General features: G+C 38.2%; 1 protein-coding gene across 9 annotated transcripts in view; it reads left to right on the forward strand.

The window, feature by feature from the left end:
* The window catches only part of celf6 (CUGBP Elav-like family member 6), a 161,429-nt gene extending 153,958 nt beyond the window's left edge, over positions 1 to 7,471 (forward strand). For all 9 annotated transcript variants that reach the window (XR_533376.2, XM_017303994.1, XM_017303998.1 and 6 more), the window contains one exon: positions 293 to 7,471. The gene's annotated coding sequence lies outside the window, so the exon portion shown is untranslated. The remainder of the gene's footprint in view (positions 1 to 292) is intronic.
* Positions 7,472 to 26,486: the final 19,015 nt, after the last annotated feature.

Here is a 26,486-nt window from a genome sequence, read left to right on the forward strand (position 1 = left end):
ATTAGGCCTTCCTTGGATTAGTGCTGTCACAGTGTAGATGTCTGTTCCATATGGTTTTAACACAGATCTCCCACCCCACCTCTAGCCCACTTATTTCTGGCTGTGATTGACACACTGTTTTTTTTCTTCTTCTTCTTCTTCTTCCCGTCTGTTCCTCTCGCTGTTGGCTGTGCCTGTCAGTCTGTGTGATAACCAGGAGCCAGCAACCCTGAGCATGTTTGCTACAGCCTTCCTGAATCCACTCACCTTATTCTTTCCTGTCTCTTTCTCTTTTCCTCTCTCTGTGTCACAGGATGAAGGGCCACAACACCTTATTTCCACAAGTGCAGTAAAAGTACAAAGACTCCTCGTTCTGCTACATATCATGAAGAAAGGGTGGTCCCTTGATCCTCCTGGAAAGCCGCTGAAAGATTGGGTGACTGAAAGAAGGATCCCAGAGTTGTTGTTTTTTATTATCATTTTAGTTTTTTCTTTCTTCGCAAATGCCTCTCTTTTCCCTTTTTTGCTTTGGCATCTGTGGAAGAAGATTTTTTGCAGAGACCAACTTTTTGCTGCTGTTTTTTAGACATGATGAAAAGAAAAAAAAACTTTATAGACTCATTATGCTCAAAGCATGCATACTGACACAGGATACAGATAAACTCACTTAAAAAAAATCTTAAAAAAAAATAAACCAAACATACAAGAAATTAAACAAGCTGCACTTAATGAATGAAAAACTTAAAAAAAAAAAAGACTCTGTACATGTATAAATACGTGCAAATGCCAACACAAGAACTGAAGCAAATTCATGCGTGTGCGCGCGCACACACACACTAATATACACAAACACACACACACCAGCCTGCTGCCATTTTGGTTTTTGTGCCTACACAGGTGTTGTGCTCTGTGACAGGGCAAGCTCTGCATCGAAGTGGAAAAACAAGAAGAAGAAGAAGAAAAGGAGAGGAGTGGGGAAATCCAGGATAATTTACATGCATCATTCCTTAGGAAATAGGGACCAAAGGACTAAATGCTTTTTAAAAGATTATAAATATATAAATATATAAATATATATTTAAAAACTCATACCTTGTAGCTGCAAGTATTTACTCATAGTGGAAAAAAAGAATCATTAAATCAATATCCAGTGGCTTACTGTAAGAACGAATAAAAGAAAATGGAAATAATGTATTAAAAAAAGACATGGAGTCGTAGTATAGGGGCTGATCTTTTGCTCTGGATGCTGATTTTAGCAGCAGGTTGTAKAATAGTGATGTAGACTAGAAAAAAAAAGTACATTTGCAAATTTTTGCTGTTGTTAAAAAAAAAAAWMWWWTTATTTCCCATTAAAAGTTGGTGAAAGAGGGAGTAACACGAACATTTATCCATGCCTTTGGACGGCACATGTTCATTTTTATTTATTTTTTCTTAGATGTAAAGGTAACAGCCACTGGATATCCCACTCATCATGATGTATAAGGCACTGCACTCTCTGACAGCTAAAGAGACTGATCTAGCAGACTAAAAAGGAAAACAAGAGACAACGAAGACTGAACTCCGTGATGTCTGTGCTGGACAGCGTGCAGATATTTAAGGCTTCTCACTGGCCTTTGTGTTCAAGCGACAATCCACTGAAAAGACCAAGTCAAATGGACATGGGGTGTCTTTTTCTTCCCGCTCTTTCTGTTCCTTCCCCTTGACCTTTTGTATTGCATCATAAAGTGTATATTTTGAAGCCACACATGACTGAAATGAGATGGATAAAAAGGCAGACAGATGACCATGAAGAGAACAGCGAAAAGGCACGAGAGGAGGAGTAGGGCAACAGCTACTGAAACTGCCAGCAGAATGAACTGTGTTTAGCAATGAACTAACCTTGTGCTTCTCTACTCAAGTCAACGCTGGAAAAAAAAAAAAAAGCAGGGACGTCTGAATGACAAGCCTAGGCTATCTGTGTCTAGCAGAGGCATTGCAGTTTAGAGTGACAAAAGTTTCATCTTATCTGTTAGCAGATAAAAATAAACACAAATTTAATCTAATACATTCAAGGAGATATAGGGTAGGCKTTTAAGGCTCATTTAGCTCAGCTGWACCTAAATTATACAAATCTTACTTTAAGCATATTCCCTGACCATTTTTCCCCCTTTATAAAACATGGAACTTATGAGAAAAAGCTACTACTTTAAACAGACTAAATCTATGAAATGTAGGGACCACTCATCGTCCTCGCTCAAGTCGTCCATAGCTTTTCAGAGTAAAGCACTCTAGTGCTGTCACTTTTTGATTTAGAGTCCTGTTGCCTTTTTTGACTGTTTTAGAGCTGTACATGTGGACTCCTCTGTATAGCCCGATCAATATGTTTGGAGTCGGGGAGGAGCGCTGGTTGTTTTCAGTCACTATGAGCACTTCCTAATTTGCTCTGCAGAACACCAGCTCGCATCCTTAAACCAGCCCTTCTGAGCACTGACAGCTGGCATTAAGAGGCAGGGCAAGGCAAGAAGGAGTCGAGCAGGAAGAGAGGAAATCAGCAGCTTATCACATTTACATCCTTCTTAAGTGATGCTTCATGGTTGTTGCAGCACAATGTTGCTGACAAAATTAGAAATGGTAGTCAAGACTTTGGCGACAAATATTATGGATTTGTGATGTATGCTTCCGAAGAACCTGTATTTATTTCCAAACAGATCGTACTTCCTGCTTGGACTCCTTCTTCTTGCCTTCTCTTTCCTCAAGATTTTGACACAACAACACGGAGAGGTTAACCAATAGAAGTGCCAGCATATTCCATTTTTCTAATGCTCCACCTCTACAATTTAAGTGGGCTGAAGGTCTGATGCAAGCTTTTGTCAACCACCTCGTCTTATTGCGACTTTTTTTAATGTTTGAACATTACGCATGCCCTTCCAAATCACAGCTGTTCACCATCACCCCACTGATTTAGATTTTTTTTTTTAACCTACTGAGCTACTGCCTGTGCTCACTACACTTCAATTATCTCTTGCACTATATTAAACATGCTTTTCACCATTCCCTAATCACACCGCAATCATAAGCCTCTATACATTAGCAGCAATGAAGTGAAAAATCACAGGGATAATCACCTGGACCCGATGACGGCAGAGATGGTTCCCAACATGCACATGGGTGACAGAAGGAAGATTAGGGAGAATTATGTCTGTGCCTACTCCTTGGCAAGGCTGCTGACAGCTGACCTGGCATCACTAACACAGCCACATTTACCRGGAGAGTGGATGGGGAATGCGAAACAAAACAATCCATATTGGCCTTAAAATCGCAGAGCAGATTGGCAGTGCCAAAAACTAAAATAGTAGTGCAACGTAAAGCAAAGCATTAGCCTTCCCCGCTCAGCAACTGTTCCAAAAACAGTTGCTTACAAAATGGGTCAAAACCAACAATTTTGTGGGAAATGTCCAATCCCGCTCTAGTAGCAGCTGAGAGTCCTGTGTATCCGCAACAAAATTGCTTCTCAGCGGTTGGCAATAGAGGTCAACCAATTTTACAAAACAACTTGCTCAGACTTGTTTCTTTTCCCTCCTTCTATTTCTGCTAAGAGACCTCCAAAGCACACTTTTGCTCAACTGTACCATAATATGCAGAAGCACAGCTCTTCAGAGAAGAATGATGTCCAACAAATTTTTTATTTTGTAATGGAATTATTACGTAAAATTTCTTCTTGTACTTTTTCCCTACGTAACCTTTGGTATAAATGCCGAAGAATGCATGAAGTGGGTTAGAAAAAGGCTGCATCCTCCGAACAGTTTGTGTTTATTATCTGTTTGAAGCAGAAGCCGTCAGTTGGCAGAGTAATGTTCAATGAGCAATTGAATGTTCCATGCTTGTCTTGGCAATCCCTAAAATACACTCAGTAACATAAATCTTGCATGCACGCTCCACTGAACTTTTCCGTCTTAAATCAGATGCTGTGGTGTTTCCTCTACTAATAGCAGGTTGAGTCCCCAGTGAGCCAAAATCCAGCCCAGCTTAGCCTCCTGCTGTCTAGCTTGGCTGATAGTGCAACGTTCATGTAGCATGTACCTGCTATGCCAGAGCTAAATTAGGAAATGTGAAACCAGCACTTGAACACTTTTAACAAGGGTGCTCCGATTACRTTTACACCCTGTGAAGGATGGCGCTGAAGTGTTGAGCATTGAAAGCAGAGACAGTGGCGTATGTGCACTAGAGCTACCAAAATGAGACAGAAAGTTTGTTTTTAGAGTTTTACATTTTGCTTGTTGAAATTTTAAGTCTGCTTCTCTTTCAGTCTCTGAACCCTAAAAAGTGGCAACTACTAAGTTACCAAATTGTGATTTTGCATATTCCCTGAAAGTTGATATTGGTAAAGGTTATTTGGGACTTTGTCTCTAATAATATAGAACTAAGTAAAAGTTTTCATACAGCTTGAACTTTATCAGAATTGCTATGCTATGACCACAAGCTTCAAAGTATTTTGTTAGCATTTTTCACATACAATGCCTTGCAGTGCATTCATTATGAAGTGGATGTAAAAGCACACATGATTTTCAATATTGTTCTACAAACTTAAAAACTCTAAAGTGTGGAGTACAGATGTATTCAGCCCCCCTCAAGTTAATACTTTGTAGAATCACTGTTTGATGCAGTCACATTCAGAAGTTTATTTCTAACAGCTTTGCACATCTGGCAGACTGTCTGCCTGAAATGGGTCATTCTGTCACATTAATATGCTTTGACCAAAACCACTGCATTGCAGCTCAGCCTGTATGTTCAAGTTTTTTGCCCTTTGGGATGTTGAGCCTTTGCCTCAGTTTCTTGCGACCCCTAACATGTCTTATTTTCTAGCCCCTGCCCTTAGATCCATCTGTCTTCCTATGAACTCCAACATATTACCCTGCCTAGTGAAGTAAAGAATTCCCTCAGCCTGATCCAGCCATCACCATGTTCTATGATGGAGACCATGGATTTCTTTTCTGATTAATTTTATCAGGCTTGTCAATTTAGGAAGATGCTTTAGGAGATTTGCATTTCTGACTTATTCTTTCCATTTTCTAGATAACTGATCAAACAGTGCTTTGTTGTATGACTTAACCCGACATCAAGCTTCTCCACAACTTTATCCCTGATCCGTTTGCTGTTTGTTAGTTTTCTTGATGTTGTTTTTTTTTCTCTAACAAACCAATGGGGTCTTTGCAGAACAGTGTGATCAAATTACACACGGCATACTAAAATTTACACAGATTATCAATTATGTGGTTTTTTTGAATGAATGTGGTTGCATTGAATTTATGAGGTGTATCTTTATAATGGGGTTGAGTGCATTTGCACAGCTCACTTTTCACATTTAAGTTCACACACACACACAAAAAAATCACAAATAATCCCGATAAACTTAAGTAAATTTGTAGCTGTTGGGTGAAAAAATGTAGAAACAATCAGGATTGCCATAGTACTTTTGCAGTTCACTGTGGTGTGTCATCATCTCTGAAATGAAATATTGCTTTAGCTCTGTTTTGCTCTCTTAACAAGAACTTAAAAGAGGGTTTCTAAATTGATGAGATGTTTTAGCAAGAAAATAAGAAAGATGCATGCATATTATTACTTACAAGACTTGTTGTTTAGCGTTGCATATATTCTATGAGGAGTAGAGTGGAATATGAATATCCAACCCACTGGGTGCATAACACTCTGAAATAGCGGTGATTGTCAAGGAAAGGAAGCAAAATGTAATTGACTGAAAGCAGAGAGATAATTAAAGGAACCTGTTGGACAGGAGGGAAGAAATTAATGCCTCTCATTTAATAGCTGCATTGGGAAAGAGCTGTTCCATCGTCTCATTTTGGCACCTAAAAGGGTTTTGCTCTGGAAATGGAATTTTGGATAGAAAAAGATGGTGGGTGGGAATAGCGGAAAATGGGTGGTGTCGGTGTGGGGGGGGGGGTGCTGCGTGCTTAACTGAAACTCCACAAAATCGCTCCCAATGCTCAGGGCATCAGGCACAATGATGTCATGATTAGTGGAGAGGTTCAGAGCCTTGCCTTACCCCTGATCCTGAAAAGGTCGAGCAGACAAATAGGGAGACAGTGTGAGGCAGTAGAGGGGACTGATGTATCAACAAATTCTCAGTTTGGATCTAAATGGTCATAATTCAATTCCAAGAGTAACAAAAACACATCTTAATATCCAGCAGAATGCACAGAAAAAGACTGAAGGTGCGTGTGGCAACATTTAACAACACCAAGAAATAAAGGTCAAGACTTTTTTTCTGTATTAATGTAAATAGCCTTTGAAACACTAATAAGGGCAAGGCTCTATAGCAACTTGTGTTGAGAAGCTCAACTCTGTGGGACAATGATGTCACTATAAAATGTATCCACAGCAGTGCAGGGATTTAGGAGAGTTTAAGTCCTCTTAAGCCCCTTAGGTTTGGGCTGTGAACATGCATCCTACAACCGTAAGCGTCGGACCAAGGCTTAGAAATTATTTGACTTAGTGTCAGACCTAAGCCATGGCCCCAAAGTGATCCGTTAATTAAGATTCCGTGTACACCGTCATGTCATGATTTTTCTGACAGAAGAAAGATTGCCGGTGCAGTAATTGGATTAGTCCAATTGGAGCTGATGAACAGATATGGCAGTGACAGTAGAGTTCATCCGTCTGTATGAACGCTCCGCGCTTGACAGTTAGAGGCAAAAAAGGAGAAGAAAACATCAGCTACGAGTAGACTTTTAGAAATTAATCACAAGAAAAAGTTTAGGCTTTTGCAGCAGTTACAGAGGCTTTTCCTCTCCAGGTACCAGTTTGTTTAGCATGTACATAAACCATTTTGGATTCAAGCATTTATTACACAAGGTTTGAAACTATACATAAATGGTTAGGCTGACACTGGAGGAAGGGACAAACAACAAAGCAATCCCAGCAGAACCCCTTATTGCTTGATCCAGTCTGCCACTGTTCTCCTAACCAGACAGCTGCATTATACCTGTACATACAATATAGCTTATTTTTAAATTCTGTTTATCTTTCTTTATAGGTCGTACATTAGATCATGTTCAAGCGTAAAAAAAAAAAAAAGAAAAGAAAAAATAAAAGAATGGCTAATATATTTCAGTGAAACTGAGAAAAGGAACATATTGAATAATTTATCAAAAGCAGAAGATAAAATGGTTTTATTTCTTGTAAAGTGAAACACTGTTGTTTAAAAAAAGGGGGATTTTATACTCATATCAGTAAATGTTTCTTTATTTTTTTCACTCTGTTGTGTTATTAACCGCTGAAGCTGGGCAAACCCGTTGTCACAAGGTTTAATCGGATATCCTTTGATCGTTTTTCTTTATTTTTTGGGCCGTACAATCCCTGTGTGAAATCCCCTGTGGATGGACGAGTTCAAAGAGATTTTTCTCTCTGAAAGCTATTAAATCAATACAAGAATTAGCAAACTGCACTGTAAAAGGATGATTGATGGACCTGGTCTGTGGATTCAGAAAAAAAAAAAGTTTATTGCACAACTGAGTCCTAATGGTTCAGGGCTGTTGGAAAAAAGAAAAAAAAAATCTTATTTGAGACCTTGTGGTGTTTCAAAGCAAAGAAAATATAACCTCAAACAAAACAAAGAGAAAAGGAAAAAAACAGACAAAAAATATCAAATTTTGCCATCCTATTGGTTTTGGGACCTATGCTGTCATATCTTAATGTCTTTTAACCACTGTTGGTGTCCTGTAACAGTACCCTTTTTATGTCTTTATTCTTTTCAGGGTTATTTGTCATCATTGACATATCTCTGAGTTTCATATTCTCTGCTCCTTCCTAAGGGATGTTTCAACCACAGCTTCTTACTTAATGTGACTCAATCCACTAAAGACACTGTGCCAACAGTAGATCATGTGACACCGCTTTGCTCCAGTCGAGTCGGTTTGTAAAAGTGAGTTGGGAATTCTGCCTTAAACCCAGCACTACCTGTGAAGAGTGGTCAGACACTTTATTCTGAGGATGCCAAAAGCTCTTTAAAGCAAACATTTAGCCAGATTCAGTTATAGCCTCAAGCCCATTGTGAAACAAATAATGGACGTGGTTGTCCACCTCCATTTCCATTGGTTACAAGGACCAAAATGTAAACAAACTCAGCTAGCTGAGCAGTTTGCTTCAATCAAAAGCATTCATTGAGAACCTTTAAAGTGTTCATTATTCTACGTTCATATTTTTTTTGTATTATAAATCATTACATTCCCAGCTTCACTATGTAATTTCAGTTTTTATTAAATGTTCAAAATTTATTATAATTTTCTTAGGTATTTAAAAATATTCATGTTTTTTTTTTCTGTTGATTTGAAAGATTTTGAGCTAATGTTTCTGCTTTTTTTGTTTCAAACAGAAATGTAATTTAAATACCGCTGGCTGGGGCCCGTTTCCCTGGTTCGGGATGATATCTCCCATAGTGATCCTGAACTCTGTAGTTCTCTAGTTATTATATTCTGCTTAGACTAAAATAAAGCACAGTCCTGTAGAAGACGAAAACTCTTTTGTCTCTGTTATTTATTCAAGGCAGCCTGTTAAGAATGCATCTTTAAGGTATGGATTTATCATGTCTTGTGCAGAGGTTTAAATGAGTATGTGTCCTAATGTAACATGGATTGCAGAGGGCATGTCATTGTATTAATTGAGCTAACAGCTCTAACCATATCCGAATACCAAATTAGATAAGACGGTTAGTAGAGAATAGTTTAAAAAGGGCGAATAATGCATAATAAATGGGAGGGAGATTGAAAGAGGGAGGGGAATAAATTGTGAATTGATTAAAGGGAAATGGATATTCAGCTCTTGTCCTCAGAAGATTTTACAGTAGAAACAATATCAGATTCTATGAGTGCTGCTCGTTATCATCTGTAACTAAGTAGGAGGAAAACAGTTAATCAAAGCTTTGCCTCTTACTTCTCCAATGGAAAAGACTACACTAAAAATGCCATGTATAAGTGAGAAGAGTCGTTTGTCAGTGTTTTCTGGTTTCCTCCCACACACCATGCAAACTGTTAAGATAAGTTATTGCTCACTGATGATTCTGAATAGGCTAAAAGACGGTATTTTTATCCCTTAGCAATAATTAAAATCTCATTCTAGGAGACAAATGCTAACCTGAAACTAAATGAAAAAGTACTTGTCCCCTCAACCTAATGACTTAATGTTGATGGCTCCTGCCATGAAGTATTTTTTCTTTTCTTTTTCTTATTTAAGAGGTGGATTTGCTGCTATGCTTGTTATCATCCTATTGCTTAGTTAAAATAAGCTTGAGATTCAAGTCAGATTGCTGGGAATTCTCTTTCAGGATTTTCTGGTAGAAAGTGTAATTCAAACATCAACCAGGCCCGGAAGCACCAAAGCAGCTGCACACAATCATGCTACTGTCACCTTGTTTAAATGTCCTCTTAATGGCATTGTTCTGAGTTTGGTTTAATGTAATGGGTCGCACATCTTACAACATGTTTCACTTTTGTCTCAATATTCCATATATTTTAAAAAATCATAAAGATGCCACTTTTTGATTCTCTGTCTTATTGTTAACTTCTAAACATGAGCAATTAAGGCCTGAAGTGCTTTGTATGTTGTTCTTAGTTCTTTTGTGACTTCATTTTTACTACTCGAATCAATGCATTTTGGATTTACTCTGGTTATGTTTTCAGAACATTAACATTTGCTTAACAATTAAGTTTGACAGAAAAAAACAGTAATAGAAATCTACTTTTTCACTGCACTTATACTTTAGGTACAGAAAGGGAGTGAGAACTAAGCCTAAACACTAAAGGACAATGAAGAAAATGTCTTTTTTCCGCCCTGGTTTTAATCAATCGTGTTTTTGCTTTTCACCACATAGGGATGCACCCAATTTACATTGGTTGGGCAAAAGCAATAGAACATGATTTTATAAGAAGAAACTTAACTGGCTTGTTGTTTAAAACGTGCTACCCCCTTACGTATCTGCACCCTGAACGGTGTGCCATGTCACTAAGATCAGAAACCGCCACTGCCATCCGGAGGAAAACTGTCATACCATATGTTCCCAGATGGTGTGAATAGAGTGTAATACAATAGGAAACATATATGGCCAACCCATCCCAAGACACATAACATCGTTTCTCGTTGATGAGTCTCTTTTGTGTATCTGCGTAGCACCATTGGTGTGGAAACGGATTTATGGTTGCTAAATTTGCAGGTGATAAAAAGGTAATGAGTGGCCAGTTGGGGCACTAACTCTTACCCATTCACATGCTGACTTCTGAGCAGAGTCCTTGGAGACTGCCTCTCATTGTGCTGCAAGACAGTCCGTGATTCCACATGACAAACTGGATTGTTCCTGGAGCGAGTCCTGCTGAATTATTTTGGTCCTTTCGATTGCATCTCCTACTCCTGAGATTTTCCCCGACGGTTGCCTTTGAGCCATAAGCCTCGACAGCCACCGTTGTCGATACTCAATCTGTTCTGTAACCCCTAAAGCTGATGAAATGTGCTAACAGGCGTTTGTTTGTTTGTCTCTGGTAGGGGGGCCAGGGGAAAGAAAATGGAACAACAAGACTCTTTTGACAGTTCCATTTTTTGCGATGTTTTGGTGTAAGGGATAATCATGAAGTATGGATTGGATAGGGGAAAGTTATTACATTTTGTTGTCTTTATCCTTGTTTGAGCTGGATAAAAAAAAGGTCAGATTGTTCAAAACATGGTTCTTTGCCATTTTCAGGTTTATCCCCAATCGTCAGTGTAGAGTAAAAGCGCTGTTGTTCACACGTCTCTGTCTTGTATGACTCAAAATCTTCCCTGTAAATTTGTCAATTTGATGTAGAATCCTCTGTATAGTAAAGTGGTGTGAGTGCTTTGTTTATCGGTGATGTTGATTAAGATTGAATTGACAAAGCTCTGTTACTTAAGATGAAGTCAAGTAAAAAGCTCAGCATTAATACTTCTTCTGACTTTAGTGTCTATTTTTGACTTTAGTGCCATGCTATTCAATCCCATAAATGCATATTTTGTCTAAGAAATAAATTGATTAGAACATGGAGTAGAAACAACCTTTTATGTCCGTCAGTGAGTACATTTGAGTATGCAAGCAAAGTGAAAGACATGGAAGCATGCAAATTCATGCAAAACTGACATTATGAAATTAAATATGAATAGGAGGCAATACATTAAGGGCATATTTACAACGTAAGAAAAATTTGAAAAATATACATAGTCAATAAAATTAGCATTCTCAGATTAGAAGATGCCTGCAATTGTGTTTTTCTTTTTAGCACATAGTCTGCTCTGACCCTTTCTGTAAAAAGCATCTGTGTTGTGACTCCAGTCTAGTTTAATGTTCATGTGAACACCCAGTACTAATAAAAGTTCCATTCAATGTCTACAATGCCTTGATGTTCACCAGTCTCATTGTGGTGGATTTTCACCAGCTCCTTTGTTTTCCACATGATCAGATGATAACTCCACAGGTCACCATCAAAGTCTTGTGTCCACTGTCTGTACTGACTCTACTGCACTTGTGATGATTCAGACTATAGCAGAGTCATCAAATAACTTTTATAGATTGCAGCTTGGGGTCTTGATTGAGGGGTCTGTAGCATAAATGGTGAACAGGAAGGGTGTCAGCACACTTCCATGAGGGACTCCAATACTGCAGACTAGCTTGTTGGAGACACAGCCGCCGCTGTTATTATCTTGCAAACTATGGCTGGCCAAAATAGTAGTCAAGTTTCCACTAGAACAGGTGGTGATCCACCCGCTTTAGAACTGCATGATATTTAGAGTAATGAAGAAATCAAAGAACAAATCCTCAGTGTTTGCAGGTTTTTTCAGGTGGATAAGAAATCGGTGCAAGAGGTAAATGATGGCATCATCCCCCTTGTTGCAAAGATTGTACTATCCCAACTAAGTTGGATCCAACAAAGACTTCTCCACAGAGCAAAGATAGTTGAGGACCAACCTCACTAGAGTCTTCATCAAATTTTAGATTAGTGCTAGCAGCCTGTAGCTACAAAGATCCTTCAGATGAATGGTCTTCTCCATTGGTACCACACAGGAAATTTTCCATAGCTGTGGTATCATCTCCAGCTTCAGACTTGTTGAATAAGTATCCTATGATGGAGTCTGGAGCTGATGCCAACTGGACCTGCGACCTTTTGCACCTTGATCTTTTGCAGCTCGTTTCTCACCTGAGGTGTTGAAAGAGACAAGATGGTGCAGAGGGAGAGCAGGATGGAGTTCTCTAAAGCAGCGGGGGTGGGTGATGGCTGAGATCAGAGAGGTGTGATGTTTGGGGAAGAAAAGCAGGCAGCTATCAAAGATAAGGAGGCTTGCAGCAGGTGAGACTGGGCTGGGGGGTGCATGAGTGTCTGATCAAACCTGTTGAAAACTTGTTCACATCATTCACCCACCCTAAATCGCAGACAGTCCTTTGTCCTTGAGATGTAGATGGATCGTTGAGTCTTGATCTGATTAGATGACTCTTCTGTGAAGAGTCATCAACAGATAAGTCTCCAAAAGACACTCCTTTGAAGACAATAGTATGCACATTTTTGGACAAGGCAGGCAGTTTGACAGAGTAGTGAAAGAAGCCATCTGTGTGAAACATGAAAAGCGTACCTTGCACACAGGAGGTGGCCTCAAATTTAATCTAACATCTACTATACAACCTTAACTTATCTCCCCAGGAAGTTTCACAAAAACTCACACCATGGGACATATGACCAAAACAATGCACATGTTGATATTGTAGGGAACTTGCTGGGATTGTATGAACAGGGCAAAAGGAACAGGGAATTGATTAGAGAGTTCAAAGATTCATGTCACCTCAATGGCCTCATTAGTGATAATAGTGACCTCATTAGTGATCTCTAATGTCTTAGTGTGATTGTTTCCTATGACAACTTATAAGCTGGATACTTCCAAATTAAATTTCAGAACTGAAGAAACTTCCTGGATGAGATGAACCAACTTCAAGATAACAGGAGTTTTCCAGTTACCTTTGAATAAAACTTTGAAGACTTATAGGGAAGAAGACATCACGAGGGGGTGACTGGCCAATCACAGGTGGTCTTGAAAGATACGGTATTCAGCCATTAAGAAATCCACATTTTTTCTGCAGCATAGTCTTTAAAGTCAGATATACCTCATTAAGTTATGAAGACGTGTTGTCCATCATATGTGCTCATGTTATGTCATTACCACCTGTTCTCTTCCATGCTTGCTATAAGTTCCCACTCACCCTATCAACTCAAACAACTGACAGGTTTTTATATTAAAATATAGTCTGAACTTAACTGCATCATAAAAGTGAAAATATATATTTTTGATCCAATTATATCTGACACTTCACCTGCATCATTTCTTTTTCCAGCCAGGATAAAGCAACAATATCTTATGTCATTTGACAGAATTTGGTAAAGCAATATGTTTACAAATAGATTAAATTGCACCATGTGTGCTACTGATTTCAGGTGAGTCACACTGAAAATTCCAACTAAAACTTGTATTCTTGCATTTATGACTGTTTCATTTGGGGTAATGCTATTAAACTTAGGTGTGGTTGAGAGGCCTCTGACTCCAAGCTTACTAGATTAGTAGTGAAGTGATGCCATTTTATCATAGTTTCCATTTTTTTATGATGATAGGAAAATACATGGACTACAGACGTCACTTTATGTGCTTTTAAATATCTGTCATTTGCCCTCTCCTATGTTGTTTGAAAGTAATTGTGAATAATTGGCCTTTCAGCTTCTTAACTATGTCCAACAGAAATATTTACCATATTCCTTCCACTTACCATGCATTTAGAATTTGAACGTTAGTATCCATTAATCTGTCAGTGCATCCATTAGGGACACTCAAGCACTTGGGAGCATCTGCACACTTCAACAGGCATGTTCTTTAATAGGAAACATTTTGCTGAGTAAAAGCCTAACTAACTTATGACACTCAAATTTAAAAGTGCAATTAATACATTTTAAAATTTTATTTCAAAATTTCCTTCATGTTCTTTTGAAGGTGTTATGGAAATTTTTTTTGTACACTGCCTTGAATAGAGTGTGAACGGGTATGATCGAGGGTAGAAAATTTCCATTCCAGCCACCTTAACATGTAAATTCTGAAATAACAAACAATTATAACTAAATTGAAAGTGTGAAGAAGACCTGGGTAAGCAAAGCTCTACAATCCCTTTGATCCTATTATGTATTACAAAAGCTTAATCAATATCCAATCAAGGGGAATACAGAGAGCCCTGTCTTACAGAGCTCTTTGTTGTCAGAGGTGAGGTTGCCATGGTGACTAGACAGGTGTCGAGAGCTTAGACTGCAGCTGTATTGATGAAAATTAAGAAGCATTGATGGGGCTTGAAGATGCCGGGATTGAAAAGGGAGATAATTAAAGCGAGGGATACAGCGGGAGATGTAGAAGCAGGAGACAAAAGAGATTTAGGCTGGAGGTAATGCAGACAGGTGGAACCTGAACATGTTGTTGTTTATCTGTCTGACCTCGTTCACCAGCACAACGGGAGGAAGTGTATTTTCCTTCATTGTGATGCCCCAAAACGCTTGAATGTTGTTAAATCAGAAATATATTTCAAGTCACAGTCAAACAAGGGAATAATTGTTAAAGGATTTTAAAACAAAGCATGGCTCATTATGCCATGTTTCTTTATAAGCCGTTTATTCCTAATCATTGACACTAGATAAAGCTTAATACTGCGCTGTGTAGTTTTTATCAATCATATGGATGTAAAATTCACCTATAATCTAAATCTCCAGTTACCTTGGTAAGAAAAGAGAACTCATCTTCACATTCAGTAGAGCCTTCTTTGACAACTCAGCCTCATTCAACCAATATATTAACACATAAAAACTGGAAATTTACCTCCTGAAAAATCTCTTTTTAAGTAATTGGCAAAATCTTATTTTGACATAAATATGTCACTTCTGTCTCACATAACATCCCACTTTGCTTCTTTTTTGGGGGGAAATAGTTACGAGACATAGAGCCAGGGGTAAAATTCAATAGGATTCATCAACCCCATATACTGTAAAATAAATATGCATGCAACAAGCATAAGAAGGCATAACCAAGTGTGTGTGTGAGAAATGTTTTTTCAAAAAACGATTTCTTTTACATGTCAACTTTTTTTGTACTTCACTTGTCATTGAAAAAGTGACATGCTGTGAGGTACAATCCTGGCCTTGTTTGTCAAAACACTATCTCCAGTACAGAAAAAGTAGGTGTTGCTTGCTACCATCAATACAAAGTCTTCTAAAAAAAAAACTTTTCATCTAGTGACACTTCTTAAAAACTGTATTTTTCTGACATGATGAAAATTGTATATATATTTATAATATGTCCCCTCAGTTTACAAAGCTTTTAGAATCATACGCCAGACAACTTGCAGCTATTTGCCGCAAAATGTGATCATACAAACAACTAACAGAGTAAGGTTCACTTCACAATTATGTGCTACTTTTTGTTGATCTATAACATGGAAAGTCAATAAAACACAGTGTGTGTAGACAAGTCCAATGTTAGCATTTATGTGTTAAAAGAAAAGACAAAGATGTAGATCGTTTTAGCTACAACCCTCTGAGAGGGTTAAATCCTTCACAAATCTATCACTCAACCTTGTGAAGTAACCTTGAGCTAAATATGATTACTGAAAGCTTTCCGTGATTATATTATCAAAACAAGCCAACAAAAAACCCATCTAACTTCACTTGTAGTATCACTTCAGTCGAACAAAAGGCACTGTCCTGGAACATAAAACTAGTTCCTGCTAAGTGTAAGTGTAAAGTCAAAAAAACGTTACTGAAACACCTGAGTCATTGCAGCAGACCTGGACAAAGTAAAGGCAGCATCACTGAAGGGCACAGACTTATGATTCTGAAAAAAAAGTGCCTGTAACATGTGTTTCTCACCCCTTGACTCATCTGAGCAGCAGGTGTCCAGCAGGTTCTGTCCATTTTGGCCATCAGCCCCGCTCAGTCCCACAGAGAGCTGTCTGTCAACACCTGGTTAACACTTGAGATAATAGGTCATTAAAGTTTCCCTTCAATCAATGAGTCCAATCGAGTAATCAAGGCCGAGATTGAATGAACCCAAAGCAGCGTGGTGCCCTGTGGGAGCCAACAGCCTTTAATCAGTATTGGATGGAGCCTTGCTTTCATCTGTGGATATACACAGAATTATTCTCCATGGCTTGGCAATACCAAACTGAAAATGTGGTTCCTGTGTTTATGCTTTGAGATGGAAAATCCTTCCTTAGTATCACAATTTTATGTTGCTTGAACTGTCAATTCTTTTTGACAAAGAACATTGCATTATAAAAAGTAAAAAATAAAATTAGCCATCACTAAGAAAATTGTATGTGAAGGTCTTTCTGAAAAGGCCTTTTTGATTTTATATAACTCCACTTTTCTACAAATACATCATAATCATTAACAAACATGTACAGTAGCATGGAAAGCATCAGTAATATTTATGTTGTAATCTTTTATTTTTATGTAAGTGTCTGGAACATAATGATTTCACAACAAGAAAGGCATAATTTATAATAATAGTAATAAGAACTACTTTTAAGCTTGTAAACAACCGTGCCCTGCATTGTTTGGATATGCATTGATGTGCACTGCACTCAGTTATTAGCCAAACTGTCTGACATCTCAGCTGAAGTGAAGTTGCAGATTTGTTTTGTTTATGTGGCTGCACAGTCTTTTCTTGAGTTGATGCACTCTTTATTATTTTATGCAAAAAGAGATGAGTATTCTGCTCTTCTTTTACTCTTTCACAGCCTTATAATGAATTACAGCTGTCTGGATAAGTCTCTCCCAATAATTCAACAGCAGCTTGGTCCTACAGGACAAGGCGTGCACAATGCCAGTGTGGTTCATAAAAAGACATATCACTGCAGGGAAGTGTGTCTAATTCTGCTCTGAGAGTAGCTCTCGTAAAGAGACATTGTGGCTAGCCTACTAATAGAGCTGTGAGGGGAGAATGATGCAACACGGAGGCAATGCTTTAATTTGCCCTTGGTTTTGCACAGGCATCTAGGAACAGCCACTCAGTTCCAAAGCTGATTGGCCCGTTTACCTTTAGTCATGGGCCAACCACTCGCCTCTAAGCTGTGAGGTAGCTGGATTTAGAAAGTGCTCAATTTTGTTCTGTTGTGCTCATTTTATGGGCCTGGCTAGGTCAAACCAAGTAGATGCAATCTCTATGACTGCGGGTGTAATACTGGAGGGGGGTTTCTTTACCTCTTCCAATACGTGCCGCAAAATGGCTCTTTGCCTTTTATATTAGTTATAAATGTTTGACGTTCATTCTTGTCAAGTGATGTTTACAGTTCAACCCAATGGGTCCAGAGTGCTATTTGTATCTTAGCAACCTGTGCAGCAACAGAAGTTCAGAGAAGCTGCTTATTAACCTGTTGCTATGACTACAGCTGTAGGCAATAACAGAAAGGACTTTATTAACCCTTTCAAACAACACCACCACCCCGTATCAACAGAGAGACAGATGATGCTCAGAATATTTGTTAAATGGAAGCTTCACAGGCTTTTTTAGTTCTATTTGTTCTTCAGCTACCCATGGAATTTTGCACGTTTCCTTCGATTGGCGCGTCCTCAGCCAAGAAAGTCAAATAATTGGACTGTCATCTCAAAGAAAACGGAACCAAAACAAAGACAATACTTTTCCTTCACCGAGCGTTGAGAATACTTTATTGCATGAGCATAGATGGAGTGCATGCAGTGGGACACATTGCAAGCCCAGTCAATCAGGTGTGCATGTGTGAAAGGATGCAGATGTTCCCATTTTTCTGCACACCTCCGAACAGGAGCACTGAGCGGTGACAAATGCTTTCAACGAACAGGTCGGAGCTCGAGTGTGAGTTGATTTGAATTGATATTATTCCAGGCCAAATCAATGGATTTTTCTTTTTTTTTTTTTTTTCACCAGCTGCAATTACGCCCCTCACGTCAATTCATCAAGAGATTTGCATGAGGTAATTGTTGCCGCCACATCTACTGATGCATTTTTATTACGTTTCAATTAGGAATTGAATCCAATTAGGGGAGTCATTCCAATCAACAAATAGGAGTATCTCCTACAGTGTGAAGAGGCTTCTRAACTGAAGGACAGACACTGTGTCAGAGGAGCATCAGCAGTTTAATTATTCACCATTTGCATTGCCTTTCATGTAAAATTGTTAAAATGAATAATAAGAAAACTGTTTCAAAAAGTAAAGTGTAATTTATTAATCTTTTTTTTATTTCTTGTCTCTAGTTTGGATCTTGTTTGGCTGCATTAATACTACAAAGGAGTCACAAAAGACAGTAAACAACTGAGATTTTGATTCAGTAGAACATTTTATTGAGCACTTCTGTCTCTGCTCATTTTTAGAGCTTTTAAGCATGCTTTATTTTTTAAAGTGAAAGTGTTCTTTCCCCCTATAAGCAATAATCCCCTTTGAAATCACAAAATATATAAATCCTGACAGCAAAACTCAGAGGAATATTAACCACTATTTATCTGCCTATGATTTTCCTTAATACAACGCTGTCTGCAATTGTTGTAGTGCAGCTTCTATGTATTTCAAAAGAGGCTGACAATTTTAATTTTAAACTCCCAGACCGCAGACTATGACTTCATGTTAATAGCCTTTTTTTAGATTCAGATGAAAACCTGTCCTGAGAAAGACAGAGAGGCGAACAGCAGCTGCAGAGGAACGGYGTGTTTGATCAGACCAGAGCAGAGTTAAGAGAGCCAAGAGTTTGTGTACACGCCGCTACTGCCCCCTAGGGGGGAGTGCAGGGATAATCTGTTCGAAGAGCGGCAGATGGCATTTTCAGCTTCAGCACCAAAGAGGACTGTTTCCATCCTCCAACAAGGAAACTCATGAAGAACAAGCACTCCTGTGGGCTTCTATCATCATCCCACTAATCAGATTTGTATTGGGTGGAAAAAAAAAAAAAAAGGAACTTGTGTAACTCGGCATGTTACATGGCCAAATGCATGAAAAAACAAAWCTTAGTTTTCCGCAACAATATTTTTACAGTTTAAAATTCTTTAAAAGAGATACTCGTTATATAAACATTGAAACATTCTGATGGTATTATTTTTACATGGTCCATTACACATTTCTATACAAGCTCCAAATAACATTTTATGAAAACTCAAAATGTTTTCCTTGTAACATATCTGTAGTCTTTCCTTTTCCACTTCAAAAAAAAAAATCTCAGCAAGGATAGTAATCTAAGTCATCRYTTCTCTTTTTTATATTATGATGGCATGCTTTAAGAAAAAAAAAGTAGAAATTCCTCTYACTCACAAATAGAAGAGAAACACACGTAAGAGCACCGAAACTACATTGCAGCAAATAGATGTGTGCAGATTGCCCACTTAGCCTGTTGCATTGTACCTCCTGCATTTACTTTCCATCTCTGCTCCTATTTTCATCCTTTTTTGCGTGCCCTCTTTGTGCCTATCCTCACACAGTCTCTGTCAGGTGTGCACCTCTACTTCCTGTGCCCATTGTCCTGTCTCTTGTCATTCTTTCACCCGTCCCTCATCCCTCCGCCATCATCAAGGACCCGCTGGCCTCCTATGTAGAGCCGGTGGAGTGAAGGGTCTGTATCTCGGCAACGCACCTAGCAACCGCTCCTCGTAACTATGGATTATAACCTGTTGCCAAGGGAGACTGAGATAGAGGATTGATTTTTTTTTTTTTTCTTCTGTGATAAAATTCAAAGTGAATTAGATTCAGGAATAAGCAATGTGTCACCAAGTATTATGAGTAATACTGACAATTTACTTTATATCTTATAAGCTACAAATCTACCACCTCTGWATCTTTACCGTCATCTTTGATACAGAGCAGCACCAGAGTGTTCACTTAATTTCATGTACTTATAAAAATTGTAATTTCTGATTTAAAACCAACATTCTGATSTKTCAGYACTGTAAATGTAAGACTGTAGGTTCAATTAAATATCAAATATAACCAAAATACACATTTGTTGAGATTGTATTATTTTTTGTGCTACTTCAACGTTTTTAAATTTTGTCATATTGCATCAAAAACATCYRCTTATGTATATGTTATGTGATAGACCACTATAAATGAGTGCATAATTTGGAAGTGGAAATCTGAAAAGTGATGCATACCTCTGAGTCAATACGTTGTAGAAGCACCTTCTGGATCACTCAGTGCAGCAAGAGAATATTTTCTRCCATCTTTTCAGTCTTTAGATTAGATGGAGAGAAACACCTATGTTTCAAAATTACCAAAGATTTTTAATTACATTTGGTTCAAGAATTTGACCGGACAATTTKACACTTGATTATATTTTGATCTAACCCAATTTCATTCCAGSATGCACTATCTGTAAAATCTTTGTTTTGACAGAGGGAAATCTCTATATCTGGATTTATAAGTCTCATAGTAGCTTTCTTTCAGGATTGTCATGTGTATAGTGGCTCTATCCATCTTCAACCTTGACCAATTTCCATGTCCCTTGTGAAGTAAAGGATCCCCAAATCAAGATGCTGCCACAGTCACATCTCACCCAGTGTGAAGTGTTGATTGTCCGTCACACACAGTGGGACATGTGGGACAAAATAATTAACTTTGGTCTTATATGAAGAGAGYGCATCACATTCTTCCACTTTTTCTGTGTTCCCTACACAGCTTGCACAACTAAAATWWAAAAAAAACKTTTACGTTTGTTTCAACAATGCCTTTTTTCGGCCACACTTAARAAGGYCACATGGTTGACTGCATGRCAAATAGAGAGCCTACCTGCAGGTCCTTGAGTGACTGCAGGCCTCTTGGCACCGTCTCAGAATACGGCTCTCCTTGTCCTGTTGGCCCATTTAGGTGGAATGTCGGGTTTAGGTAGGTTTGAAGTTGTATCAGACTCATTCCAGGCTCAATTGAGAGACTGAACATTGCTCTAGGAGCTTTGCAACACTAGTTTGGATATTGTTTTACAACCTAACTGGACCTCAACTTTATGCCTGGTCTGTCTGCTGTGGCTGTGTTCCTTGGGGCTCRTAATGCTGTTTGCTCAGCAATGTTTTCTCACAGCACAGACTTTTGAAGCYTAAATACTTGCTCCCAGTGTGTGTTTSTGTGTGTGTCTGCGTGTGTGTTTTATAGTATTGTAGGTGGGYAACCCAGTAAGTTCATTTTCAGTAACAATCTCCCACCTTCTTTGGAAGATATCACATCTAACAAATTGAGTTAGTATTTTCAGCCACACTTCCTTGCCATCTGCAGTGCAAACACAGCATGTTTAAAATGTACTTACAGATTTGTTCCACTGTTCTTAACAGTTGGCGAGGCATTGCTTTTATTAAATGTTGCTCATTTTATTTTTATTTGGTGACTGTGGCCAACTATTGCTTTGTCTCTTTTTTATACAATACAGTTTTGCGTTGAGCTGTTTTCAGGTAGTTTTTCTTTGCTTTATTATATTTGAATTTTGTTTGAGCATTAGSACTAGATGGTGGAAGTATACAGAGGCACTGTGAGCTTTTTTTGCAGTTGCTCTAGTGTCAAAAGTTTTTTTTAATTATTATTTTTATTTGCTTTTCTAGCACTGTGACRAGATCCAGTTTCTACAACTACCCTGAAACACTTTAAATAGAGGATATGGGGAGAAAAAATAAATCTGCCTTAAGGCTTATATTTAATCTTCTGTGCACACTGAAGACCAAGATTCATTGTTTTGGTCTTTACCATTATGTTCTGGTCAAATGTTTAATTTTACCTAAATAGTTTAAAAATGCATTAATAGCAGCTATTTCCTAGTCATTAAGCCCTCATTATCTAATCTTACAAGTTTTTTTAGTTGCTTAAGGAAGCATAATTTTACAGATTTTAACAATGTGAGTGAACAGACCACAGGGTTCTCCCAATGTCTGCGAGCTAAAATAAAGTGGAATATCAATGGATCACCAAACTAAGTCCAAACAAGAAAAGAGCACACTTATCCAGTCCCTTGTTTCCCTTTGTCATGGTGCCTTCTCTCTGATGAGTGCTTTTACATGGCTACACAAACTTGTCATTAAACTAACCCGCTATTTTCCATCACCTCTGAGCTAAATTACCACACTCTCCTTGGCATCCTGTGGACCAGCTTGTGGATGCGAAAGCCCACAATTCCCCTGCTATCACCTCTCTAGTCTCTCGCAAGTGCACTAATGATAGCCTGCCATCAGAGAGCTGGTGGAATGGAGCCGTAATGTCCTTGGAAAGTGTGGGCTGTGAGTGTGGTGCAGCAAAGAGGCCTGCTCTGTGTCAGGCTTGCTTGCTCTCTCCCGGTGTGAATAGCCTGCATCCCGCAGCCTCTGTGTTAATGGGCAGATAGGTTGAACCCTGTTGGCTGGATGCTTGTGATGGGGTCCTGAATCTGACAGGGGTCTGCACCATTAGCTCAGCAGTGTTCACTAGAGAGTGCTGATGCACACACACGTACAAGAGCTTGTATGCTCTCCCTTGTTCCCTCTGTTACACATACATGCACACACTATCTCGAGATTTGCTTTTGGCTTTTTATTTGTAGCTACTTGATGTTTATATGTTAGTCTCCAAAATATTTCAAATGAAAACGAAAATAATGCTAGAGATTTTTTTTTTTTTTTTTATTAAAGCAAATACTATTCTGATTTGAGGAACAAAATATTCAAACCCCTTGTAGTGTTTCACAAAGTTGTGCATAACTGGAAGGAATAGATGCTTGCTTTTTAAAGTTTTTTTTTAAAATAAAAAACCCAGAAGATTGTAATTGGGATATGATTTCATCCCATTTAAATCAGCTACTCTAAAACAAAAATATCCAAGTGTCTTAAAATACCACTTGCCATGCAAACAGGGACCATTTCTGTGGAATTCAGTCTTAGCACACATGCAGATGTTCTCTGAAGAAATCTGAACATGGGTTATGAAGGAGCAAACTGGTAGGTCAGTATAAATCTAGAAAAGGATTGGGATAAAGAGCAAAATCCCACACCTCAGATGTCACATGGAGTAGTGTTTAGTCCATCATGCAAAAATAGAAATAGTGAAGCATAAATATGAATCCATTAAGACGTGTCTGTCCACTTAAACTGACAGACCAAGCAATCAGAGAAGCAGCCAAGTGGCCCTTTGCACCTAGTGGAGCTGGATAGACTCACAGATCACGTCAGACAATCCATTAATATGGTATCAATGGTGCACTTAACAATTCTGGCCTTTTAAAGAAGACTGGCTAGAAGAAAACCATTTCCAAAATAAAGCTCAGTTCATTTTAGCATTTCTTTTTTATTACAAAGCCAATTCATGCAGTTGAGCATGTAGATTAAAGTAAAGAAAATAATACTACAAGCAAAAAATATAAAACACATTGACACAGTGGAAGTTTTCACACATTAGTAGTTGAAAAACAGCAGTGACAAACTGCTACAACAATAGGCTACAGATTACATCTCCCCTCAGTTTTCAGTGGCCTGATAGCCGAAGGAAAGAATCTGTGTGTTAGTTTTAAGTGGCATAATAGCGGCACCCACAGGGCAAAATGGAGAATTTCTTTGCCATAAATTGCCATAATGACTCCCCGATGACTTTTGCCTTCTGGATTAGTCTCTACTTCTACAAACAACTTAGTGCTCCATAAAGCTATTTAAAGACTTCCAAAGCAATCACGAGGAGGTATATGCTCTGCCAATGTAAATGTAAAAAAAAACTGTGTGGAGGAAAACTGACACCGCACATCACTGTGAACATAGCCTACCTTGTCTAAGTCATAGCATCATCATGCTGTGTGGGATGCTTTTCTCTAGGAGTGATGAGGAAGCAAGTAAGAGATTAAAGAAAAACAATTATGGAACTAAATACAGGACAAAAAAGTAAGAAAAAAATTTGTTACAGACTAAAGAACACTGAGATACGGATTGAGGTCAAAGTCCAGACAGGACATTTTAGTTGCTTTAATTCTAAGGTGTGTAATGTGTGCTAACCCATCCAACAAACCAATACAAATGTTGACTTTAAAGTCAAATAAATGTAGATAAACTTGGTCCAGATAATGTGCTTATATCCTTCATGTTTAATTTGCAATCTTTTTGAGGAGCCTGACATTTTTTGTTTACCAAGAATATGTGTTTATTTAAACACAAATGCTGTATTTAAAATAATTTAAGTCGTTTCACTTTATTATGGCAAATTAATAAAATAAAAACATAATTAAGCCTATTATTTTCTTCATATTGAGAAACTCTCCTAGAAATCTCCAATGCAAAACTAAATTTTTGGTCTAGCACAATATAGTGCATACAAAGTAGAATATTAAGTAACAAGTTCTCAGCTGCGAGTTAATATTTATGGAGCTATGGAAATGGAAAAGGAGTAGAAATACACGCCAAGCAATGATTTTATTTTATTATTTTTCTTGGCAAAGAGTAGAACTTTAATTACCACACTAAGACTTGCAAAGTCTTTACAAATTGTGATAAATCTTCCCTGGATAATTAAAAATAAAAGCCCTTTTTGATAGTTTTTTTTCCTATTGCTTTTAAGACAGTATTTCAAAAGGAAAACAAAACTATGCCTTAGTGGTTGAATAGAATAGATCAATAAAAAACAATGAAATGACCCACTGAGACTCAGTGATTTACTGCCACCTTGTGTTTGCTAAGGCTGCATTATGGAATAGATAAAACATGAATGGGATATTTGACATTTCTGAACATATATTAAGATTAGAAATAAAATAAACGTGATCTAGTACTTTAATAGGAAATGCATACAGGTACATCTGAAACATCTATAATACGGCATAAAAGTGCAATATTTCGTCATGGCCGTCTCAGAAAGTGAAACTGTCATTTTATATATTACAGATATATACACAGAGTACAATATTTCAAGCCTTTTTATTGCAATTTATTTGAATGATTATTCCTTAAAGGGGAAGAAAACCCTGAATTCAGTGTCTCAGAAAATTTGAATATCTCCTTAGACCAGCGGTCTCAAAGTCCAGTTGGCAAGGCCCCGTGGCCTGCAATGTTTAGATGTCTCTCTTCTTCAGCAAACCTGGCTCCAATATTAGCTCATTAGCAGAGCTCTGTGGAGCTTAACTACATACTAGTGAGGCAGTTTCACAACTTAATTCAAGTGTGTAGGACAAGGGACATGTCTAGTTGAAGGACTTGGACCCTTGAGGTACGTGCATATCTGTATACGTCTTGCATGAATTACTGCATCGATTTCGCTTTCTGTCACAAAATATTGCACTTTTACACAATATACTAACTTTCTGAGATCAACCTGAGTATCTTGGAATTTTTTACTTTACTACCTAATACAGTGCTACTCTAGACCACAAATTCCTAATTTTGACAGTTTGGGGAATTATTCTTTCCTTGTTGTTTTTGCAGTAACGTCTGGTTTACGCTCTTTATTTATTCTGGTGCAATCACAGCCACCAAGAATAAGCAAAAAAGAAGGATTTCTGTAATACAATGTAACACACATTCTTTTCCACTTGAGGGCAGTAGGAGTCCTTACCAGATTCACACTGGGCAGAGCTCCACACTCTTCTGGGAACAAAGGATTAGTGGGTGGTCCAGCACAATCAACAGAATGTTGTATGTAAATCATGTAAATCCACTGTGGAAGAGGAGGGTTATGCCATTCTGATTTTGTGCCCAGCCGACCCACTGAAAATGGACCACAGGCCAGAGGACTCCATGTTTGAATGGCTATGGAGGGAAAAATGCTCATTGTAAAAAATCAACCAATGGCACTAATTCTGTGTTACTGCAAATATGTTTGTTTCTGGGATAACCGTTGACCCTGGTTCCTTGCCTACATGTTCAGACTGCAGTACTCAAAAGAAACAACTAAAATATAAATGAATGCTCAAATATTAACCAATTGTTTTACTTAAGTCAGTTTAATTTTTGTTGTGTAGTTAGTAAAAGATGAGATGCAGGCATAAGCAACTATTTAAGCAAGATGGTTATTTGCCTTTAATGTAATTTCTCAGTCAAATATCAAATTATAATCAAAGCAACACATTGCCCATTCCAGTGTGGCCATCAGTCACTTAGGAACTTAGCAGTGAGGGAGAGGGAGCAAGTAAACAATTTGGGAAAGGAGATAGGGACACAATTAAAATGGCACATGCAAATGTAGACTAAATAGGATGCGGGGGTAGGGGGGGAGGAAACCTTCTCAAGCAGCTAATTGATCAATTAAGTAAGCACGGGACGCTCCTTCAGGGGTGGAAAGGTGCTGCAGGAGAATGGCAAGATAAGGTGCTAATGACTCATGTGTCTCTAAAATATGAGTCTGGAGATGATAATCCAACAAAGACATCCTAAAGAGATAGGACAACTTTGTTCTGATGTGTACTGGACCATGAGATAAAAGTGCTCAATAGTACAACAGGCAAATCATAAAATGTTTATGCAGTGTGAAAATCTGACATCCAGGATGGTATGAATCT

Source organism: Poecilia reticulata, linkage group LG3, assembly GCF_000633615.1.
Source record: "Poecilia reticulata strain Guanapo linkage group LG3, Guppy_female_1.0+MT, whole genome shotgun sequence".
Lineage (NCBI taxonomy): Eukaryota > Metazoa > Chordata > Actinopteri > Cyprinodontiformes > Poeciliidae > Poecilia > Poecilia reticulata.